This window comes from Physella acuta, unplaced genomic scaffold (genome assembly GCF_028476545.2).
Source record: "Physella acuta isolate Inbredline_101_S28 unplaced genomic scaffold, ASM2847654v3 ptg001198l, whole genome shotgun sequence".
NCBI lineage: Eukaryota > Metazoa > Mollusca > Gastropoda > Physidae > Physella > Physella acuta.
Window position 1 is genome coordinate 15,395 of NW_026732715.1, and position 9,606 is coordinate 25,000.

General features: G+C 40.2%; 1 non-coding gene across 1 annotated transcript; it reads left to right on the top strand.

Moving 5' to 3' along the window:
• Positions 1 to 8,167: 8,167 nt before the first annotated feature.
• Positions 8,168 to 8,286, top strand: LOC131957047 (5S ribosomal RNA). Its single transcript, XR_009389021.1, has one exon. It is a non-coding gene; the product is annotated as a 5S ribosomal RNA (ribosomal RNA).
• The last annotated feature ends 1,320 nt before the right edge of the window (positions 8,287 to 9,606 follow it).

Genomic DNA, 9,606 nt, shown 5'->3' on the forward strand with positions numbered 1-9,606 from the left:
TTTTTTTCATCTTTTGTCTTTTATTTTTTGCCCCACTGGACACCTATTCTTACCACCTGCACTCTTTCCTAAGTTCACCACATACCTGTGAACACTTTTGTAATATCGAAATATTTTTTGTTTGTTTCTTTTGTGCCTTCACGGTAGGCTACCTCGATCCTACCCACCCATGGAAACAAACCCCTTAAAAACCAACAAAGGAAAGATGACCACTCTGCCCAAATTAAATAAATAAACTAAGTAGGCTACAACCTAATAATTAGAAGTAACTCAGTAAGTTAAATAAGGGGTAGGTATGGAAAACATTCGTGTAGGGGTTACAACCACTCGAGCTAATTCGGAAACGTATGGGTGGCCCTAATAAGGGCCGGATGGGTAGAACAAATGGGTGGTCCTGGGTTGAGTTTAACCGCCGAAGCCGTACAGGGTGCGACCTTGACGTTTCAGAGCATAGACGACATCCATAGCAGTGACGGTCTTCCTCTTGGCGTGCTCAGTGTAGGTGACGGCATCACGGATGACATTTTCAAGGAACACCTTGAGGACACCTCTGGTTTCTTCGTAGATCAGACCAGAGATACGTTTGACACCACCTCTGCGAGCAAGACGACGGATGGCTGGCTTGGTGATACCTTGGATGTTATCACGCAACACCTTCCTGTGACGCTTGGCGCCTCCTTTGCCGAGTCCCTTACCACCTTTGCCTCGGCCAGACATATTGAATTTTTCTTCTTTGTTGATGAAGGAGTGTTCGAAAAACGCCGTCTGCAGAGAAACTCGCTCCTTATATACGGTCCTGGGCTCGAGTTCGTTCAATATGGCGGACACCGCCCAACCAAAAGCGGTCGGCGAATGAGCCAGCCAATGAAAAAGCAGCTTGCCGTGTCGACTGGAATGTTGCTGGCTTGTCGGCTAACGGTGTCGTTTTCAAAGTCATTTTTTCACCTATTCTGCTATGCGACCCTTGGATAAAAAATAAAGAGTTTCATTGCCCACACGTGTAGGCATAGAAAAGATCCACGTTTGTCATGTTAAAATATGATATTAGACGTTATTTTCACCGTTTTGTGCGAATAAAACTGAAATATTTCCCTACACCTAATTATGCGAGTACGAGCGAGCTCATTATGCGAGTACGAGAGAATCTCGAACGCTGATTGGTCGAGTACGAACGAAATAATATTCTCGTACTCCGCTCCGTACTCGCAGTGGTTTGTTTACATCGTGAAACGAATAGGTTAGTTAGGCTTCTAATAATTAAATAATCTATGGCGTGTAGTCGTTAAGAATAATTTCTGCTCTCCGATTAAGATCTAGATATCTAGCTCTAACCCTAAAGGGTTTTTCTTTTTTTTTTTTTATATATATATTTTAAAAAGCAATGGATAGGGTGGTGGGTGGGTGAAAGAAAAATATAAAATTTATTCTCTCCTTTCTTCACATTTGAGATAAATAAAACAATATCAACAGCATGCATACACGAATTCAAATAGCAATGTGATGTGTGAGTTGAATTAAAGAGATAAATGAATAGAACCTATCTCCCGCATCCCCCAGAATAATACTAATAGATGTAGTAGTAGTAGTAGTAGTAGAGTGGCAGACATGGGCAGGGGGTGTAGTGGGTGGGTGGGTGGAAACTCGTGAGGTGGGGGACCTTCACTGCTAATCTGAACGTTGTCAGGTGGTCCTAAAAAGGACCTTGGTTGAGGACAGGGGGTGGTGGTTTGGGCTTAAAAGAAACCTCTTAAGCACGCTCACCACGGATACGTCTGGCTAGCTGGATGTCCTTGGGCATGATGGTGACACGCTTGGCGTGGATGGCGCACAGGTTGGTGTCTTCAAACAGACCGACGAGGTAAGCCTCGCTAGCCTCCTGCAGGGCCATGACAGCGGAGCTCTGGAAGCGAAGGTCAGTCTTGAAGTCCTGGGCGATTTCTCTGACCAGGCGCTGGAATGGCAGCTTGCGAATGAGCAGCTCAGTGCTCTTCTGGTAACGACGGATTTCTCTCAGGGCGACGGTTCCAGGCCTGTAACGATGGGGCTTCTTAACACCGCCGGTGGCTGGTGCTGACTTTCTGGCGGCTTTGGTGGCCAGCTGTTTACGTGGGGCTTTGCCTCCAGTAGATTTTCGGGCGGTTTGTTTGGTACGAGCCATCTTTTTTTTTTTGAATGATCTTAACTGACTGTTAAGGAAATGCGGCAGCTCAGCGCTGCTGGCCCTTTTATAACCGTCCGCCAAACCCTTAGCGCAACGAAGCTCTCCCATTGGACGAGTACGAGTTTAACGACGCTGATTGGCCAGTAGCAGCCACACAACGTTGAGACAGCGTCGACATAGCAGATTATTTTTAGACACGGTATCCAGCCGAGCGATCTATTAATAGCAGACAGGGCCGATAACACAAAATATTCTTCGTTCAAATGAAATCCTTGGTTGTGCCGCTTGTCAATGGAATCCGGTGTGTTTGCTTCTGTCGTCTTCAATGAATTATGAATGTGTGTGTGAGTGATTAGAAAAGAACCCAACATAGACTGCCTGAAACAATTTAGATCTAGACCTAGTCTATAGACCTAGGTAGATATTCTGACCCGATTCGACCGCCCGATCGGCGGTATTTACACAGTGTGTAAATAAATGAGGGGGAAGGATTAATAAAAACATATTTGGTTTTAAAAAGAAGAAGATATAAAATAAAAAGGGTAGACTAGCGGTAGGTTAAAGAATAGAATTTTAAAATAACGACCACCCTTATTTGTTGTAGACAGGGGTTAAACGGAGCACATTTAAAGAAAAATAGATTCTATTTTCATTTGTATCTATGAACGAATACCCCTAAAATATGTCCAGTTACTACTATTAATATGACCGCCCCCTCCCTGTTCTGCTCGTGTAAACCAGTGTAAGTATTATACATCTATAATAATGATCTCATACTGCTAGTGATTGACATGTTGATACGTTATTAATAAAGTTTGAAACAAGTAGGGTAGGGTAGGGTAGGGTAGGAAAACTCGATTTTTGTTCATTGACACACAACGAAAGCTAATTGGGTAAACTTTGGTTGTCCTGAAAAGGACAGTAGTAGGCTAGGTGGACAGTGGGCAGCAGGGTGACACTGTTTAGCTCTTGCCACCGGGTGTCTTCTGTGACTTCTTGGGCAGAAGCACGGCCTGGATGTTGGGGAGGACACCACCCTGGGCGATGGTGACACCCGACAAAAGTTTGTTCAACTCTTCGTCGTTACGGATGGCCAGCTGGAGGTGACGAGGAATGATTCTTGTCTTCTTGTTGTCTCTGGCAGCGTTGCCGGCCAACTCGAGCACTTCAGCGGCCAAATACTCGAGGACGGCGGCTAGGTAGACTGGGGCACCAGCACCGACACGCTCAGCATAGTTTCCTTTCCTCAACAGACGATGAATACGTCCGACTGGGAATTGAAGGCCTGCCCTGGAGGAGCGAGACTTGGACTTTCCCTTGACTTTACCGCCTTTACCACGTCCGGACATTGTGAGTTGGTTAGGAGCGAGAAGAAATACAGCGACTAACAGCGATACGGCTGCAGGCGATGAATGAAGACTTAACGGCGAGATCGGCCCTTTTATACGAAACGGCGAGGAAATCCGTTCGTCACCAAGCGAGCGTTCTGATTGGCTGCGCAGCGGCTTGGCGTTCGTACTCGTACTCGTACTCTCCAAATTTCCTCGCCGTTTCATATAAAAGGGCGGCCGGCGGTCGGTTCGCCTCATTTCTGTTCAAGCCATTGAAAAGAAAACAACATGCCACCTAAAGTTTCTTCCAAGGGAGCCAAGAAGGCCGGTAAGGCTAAAGCCGTACGCACCGGTGACAAGAAAAAGAAGAGGAGGAGAAAGGAAAGCTACAGCATCTACATTTACAAAGTCTTGAAGCAGGTGCACCCTGACACTGGCATTTCCTCCAAGGCCATGTCCATCATGAACTCCTTCGTCAACGACATCTTTGAGCGCATTTCAGCTGAAGCCAGCCGTCTTGCCCACTACAACAAGCGCAGCACCATCACCTCCAGGGAGATCCAGACCGCTGTCCGTCTCCTCCTGCCCGGTGAGCTGGCCAAACACGCCGTCAGTGAAGGCACCAAGGCTGTCACCAAGTACACACCACCAGCAAATAAACACAACAGCAAACAACCACCTGGCTTGCTTGTTGTGGCTCTACTACTCGGCCCTTTTCAGGGCCTCCACCCATTCCCAATTAGCTCGGTTTGGTTTACATTGAACGAGTTTTCCCTCCCTCCCTCATCCACCCACCCACTCTGTGTAGCTGCCATGTTACAGTTTTTTTTTTTTGTTTAGTCATTCTTTTCTTTAATAAGTAGAGATAGATATACATACATACATAGGCCTACATAGTAATATGCCTATCCCAACAACTGCACACACTATTCTCTTAACACATTTCATGCTAATTCTATCCTTTAAACTAGACATAAAAAGGCCACATACTTATTACTGGGTGGCTCCTTTTTTTTAAAAACACTATTTCATTCTGCATCTCACACAGGGCATCAGCACACCTCTATGCATATCATTTATTGTGTGTTGTTTGGCATAGATCCAAGGGATGAATGGGATTTAATAGTTTTAATTCAGATTATAAGGCTGGCTGTTGTAATAGGAATTATTAGCCAACACTTTGATTCTTATCACCAGTGCTAACTGCCATTTTCATTACAATACATCCATTCTGGTGGGTTGGTTTTTTTCTGTCTTCATTATATATGTTGAACATAACTGTGTGAGTGTGGCTTTTGGTGTTTTTATTATTTTTGTTTTTCTTTCATTAAAGCTACCATGTCAGATTGCTAAGGCATGCATCTGCCACCATTTGTTCACTGATATACTTTTTTCCTACTACCATCATATCATATGATTCTTTTGGTTTTGTCTTTTGCTAGGCCTGGCTTGAAAATGAGTTGGTTACACTTCTGCACAACATACATTCTCTTTAACAAGACAAAACAACAATTAAATACTCTGAACTTTTTTTTTTTATTATCATATATATACTTTTTTTTTTTTCAAAATACAGAAAATAAAAAATAACATGAGCTCAAGTACACAGCTTTCAAGAAGTTCATGGTTTTCTTTGCCAGCCTGCACAATGATTTCAGCACAGATTAAATTTAAACAATCAAAAGGAGGTTGATCTCTTACCGGCTGACGAGAAAGTTTGCGCAGAAGCATCATTTCTTAAGCCCCTGGTCAGTTGGAGTTGTAAAATGATGAGGTTTTCTTAACATTTGCCCTGGGGCATACATTTATGGTCCTGGTACTAGTTCTATACTGACAAGGATTCTTTCAAAGCAACTTGAGCCCAAAGGGAAGTATTTATATGCCTGCAACATAGCTGTGATTAATAAAGAATGAATTTCAATGCAAAAAATAATAATTTGAATCCCTGCAAGCTCCTTTCACATAAACCAGAGAGAAAAAAATGTATGCCAGTCTATAACATATACAATATAAATAAATTAGATTGAATATAAAGATTTTTTTTATTCCTCTCATTAGTTCAACCCTTCTCTTTTTATATAAACACCCAAGGCAGACGCTTGAGTAAATTAATATCCTTCCATATATTATAGAAGCATAAATAAATATGTGTAAAAAGTATTTCATATATGTATATATTTTTTTAAATATATATATATATATATATATATATATATTTTTATATATATATTTATTTATAATGTAAAAATATTGAATATATATACATAGACGAATATTGTATATATGTCTATATATACGTATGTATATATATGCATGTTTTGTGTATATATATATATATATATTTACATGTGTGTCTAAATGTATATTCATTGAATATATATTTGAATGTATATTCAAATATATATATTTGAGTGTAGACGAAAGACGCTCAAGTAAAATAATATCCTTCAGAATATTATAATTATAAGTTTTTTTCTTCTACCCCAGCAAACAGAAGGATATATATATACACACATATATATAATTTATATTTACAAATATATATTATATAAGAATTAATATATATATTCATAATACATATATATATATATATATATATATATATATATATATATATATATATATATATAAGTATATATATATATATATATATGTATAAATAAATAAGTTATATATATAGATATATTCATATATAATGTATTTATTATGTAAATATATGTATATATCAGTGTGCGTATATAAAGGTATGTATATATGTTCAAATATATTTATTTGTTTGTTCGGATACATATATATCTGTTGTGTGTATTAAATTGCGCTCTTCTGTCAGTTTTTTCATTTGACGACAGTCGGTTAAGGTACTGGCCCCAGCCTAAAGATATTAGTAGAGTCTTCATAATGTGATGCCATGGGCTAGCAAAAAATAAATGAAGAAAAATCACATAGCAGGACAAATTGACATTTTACATGCTTTCAAACTTAAACTGAAATCAGAAAATGATGTGAAATTCATCTTGTGTATATAGAAAAATAAGCATTGTGCCAAAATCCTAATCATTGGTATTAAAAATGACATCAGCTTAATTTAAAAACTGGAAATTGTTTTGCCCTGCCGGATGAGATACCGGTAGCAGACACAGGGTTCCAGGCTGATGAAAGAAAGCGGTATACTTAAAGACAAAAGAATACCCTGTGTTAAAGCGGAACCAGCTAAGATTAAAGCTTAAAGTAAAGGCCTGCCCTGTCGCAGAATGTTAAAGTGGCCGGTGAAAGATCCCCGCGCCAGGCTAAAAGCAAGCTGTACACTTATTACTTAACGAGGGCTTCTTCAGGTCTTGTCTGTAGGACAATTCAGTCACAATAACAGGCAGACCAGGCCAGCCCTGGATATAAGCTAATTCATTTTATGCGCTGCTTCGACAGTCAATGAATATGGAGCTGCGGTCAGACTTTCAAACAAACCGCCTGAGTATTTAAAATGGGAAACAATATTTATTAATATTATCACCAACTAGATCTAGATTATATAGGCTACAAGGAAACCCAGAACCAGACTGGAAAGAAGTAAATTTACTCCCACTAATGATGACTTATCACTAATACTAATAATTAAAAAAAATGTTTAAAAAAATTAATTGCTCAAACCTAATAATCATTACAATCAAGCATCAAGTCTGATAGCCAACATTGGACCTAAAATCTAGATCTATTAGTTTTTACTGAACTAAATCTTATGTTATTTACTAATAATTACTAATGCATTTAATTATTAATACCTAGGCTACTCATTCCTACAGAATCTAGAAATTCTAGATCTAGACTCTAGAGAAATACTGGCGTCCCAGGCCAACCTAACCTTTTAAGCAACATCCTTAATTAGCATTTAATTAACCATGGATCGCCTGCCTTTTTTTTTTCACCGTGAAATTATTATTGTAATTTTTGAAACAGTATTTTGAATAGATCTACCCTCCTGTTTATATTATTTTAGTTAAGCTAGAGCGTTAGATCTAGAATTCTAGATCGTCGCCTAGTTGCGTGTTTTAAAATGAAGCCAGAATATTAATAGACTGAAAATAAATGTGCCAGTTGTCGTGGGAAAAGGTTAAAAGAATAATTAATAAATGAAAAGCATTGAACTATTTCTCAAACATTAAATTAGTAGACTTGTAGGCGGCTAGATCTAGATCTATGTGATGAGTTGGATTAAAATTGAATGAATTCGTGCAGAATGTTTCGGAAGGAGTGAGTGAGCGGGAGACCCAAAAAAGTTAAAGTATCGCCTTTCCGATAGATCATTTCACATGAAAGCGATAGTTAAAGGACAGGTCGGATGCAGGGGGCACCTGGTTTTCTGATTTTAGTCAAGGAAAATGGGGAAAATGTATTTATTTTGTATTTTACAACGCGCGATGCTCGAAAATTAGTAGCTCAGGGAAGTCTACCGGTGGTTACCGCCTCAGGTTAAAAATAGCGACCAATGGCTGTAGAGGGAAAAAAAGGCACATAGTATTCGATATTAAAACAATGTTTCGCTTTTGTGGAGATTTAGGGCGTTTTTTATTATTGAAATAATATGAGGAAAGCAGTGAAATCATTATTGTAGCCAGAAAAGGACGAATAACTGCTGATTTCGTTTGAGTATATTTATAAGCCCCAATTTTCTCACACAGATGTCTACGGCCATACCACGTTGAAAATACCGGTTCTCGTCCGATCACCGCAGTCAAGCAACGTCGGGCGTGGTTAGTACTTAGATGGGTGACCGCTTGGGAACACCACGTGTTGTAGACTTTTTTTCATCTTTTGTCTTTTATTTTTTGCCCCACTGGACACCTATTCTTACCACCTGCACTCTTTCCTAAGTTCACCACATACCTGTGAACACTTTTGTAATATCGAAATATTTTTTGTTTGTTTCTTTTGTGCCTTCACGGTAGGCTACCTCGATCCTACCCACCCATGGAAACAAACCCCTTAAAAACCAACAAAGGAAAGATGACCACTCTGCCCAAATTAAATAAATAAACTAAGTAGGCTACAACCTAATAATTAGAAGTAACTCAGTAAGTTAAATAAGGGGTAGGTATGGAAAACATTCGTGTAGGGGTTACAACCACTCGAGCTAATTCGGAAACGTATGGGTGGCCCTAATAAGGGCCGGATGGGTAGAACAAATGGGTGGTCCTGGGTTGAGTTTAACCGCCGAAGCCGTACAGGGTGCGACCTTGACGTTTCAGAGCATAGACGACATCCATAGCAGTGACGGTCTTCCTCTTGGCGTGCTCAGTGTAGGTGACGGCATCACGGATGACATTTTCAAGGAACACCTTGAGGACACCTCTGGTTTCTTCGTAGATCAGACCAGAGATACGTTTGACACCACCTCTGCGAGCAAGACGACGGATGGCTGGCTTGGTGATACCTTGGATGTTATCACGCAACACCTTCCTGTGACGCTTGGCGCCTCCTTTGCCGAGTCCCTTACCACCTTTGCCTCGGCCAGACATATTGAATTTTTCTTCTTTGTTGATGAAGGAGTGTTCGAAAAACGCCGTCTGCAGAGAAACTCGCTCCTTATATACGGTCCTGGGCTCGAGTTCGTTCAATATGGCGGACACCGCCCAACCAAAAGCGGTCGGCGAATGAGCCAGCCAATGAAAAAGCAGCTTGCCGTGTCGACTGGAATGTTGCTGGCTTGTCGGCTAACGGTGTCGTTTTCAAAGTCATTTTTTCACCTATTCTGCTATGCGACCCTTGGATAAAAAATAAAGAGTTTCATTGCCCACACGTGTAGGCATAGAAAAGATCCACGTTTGTCATGTTAAAATATGATATTAGACGTTATTTTCACCGTTTTGTGCGAATAAAACTGAAATATTTCCCTACACCTAATTATGCGAGTACGAGCGAGCTCATTATGCGAGTACGAGAGAATCTCGAACGCTGATTGGTCGAGTACGAACGAAATAATATTCTCGTACTCCGCTCCGTACTCGCAGTGGTTTGTTTACATCGTGAAACGAATAGGTTAGTTAGGCTTCTAATAATTAAATAATCTATGGCGTGTAGTCGTTAAGAATAATTTCTGCTCTCCGATTAAGATCTAGATAT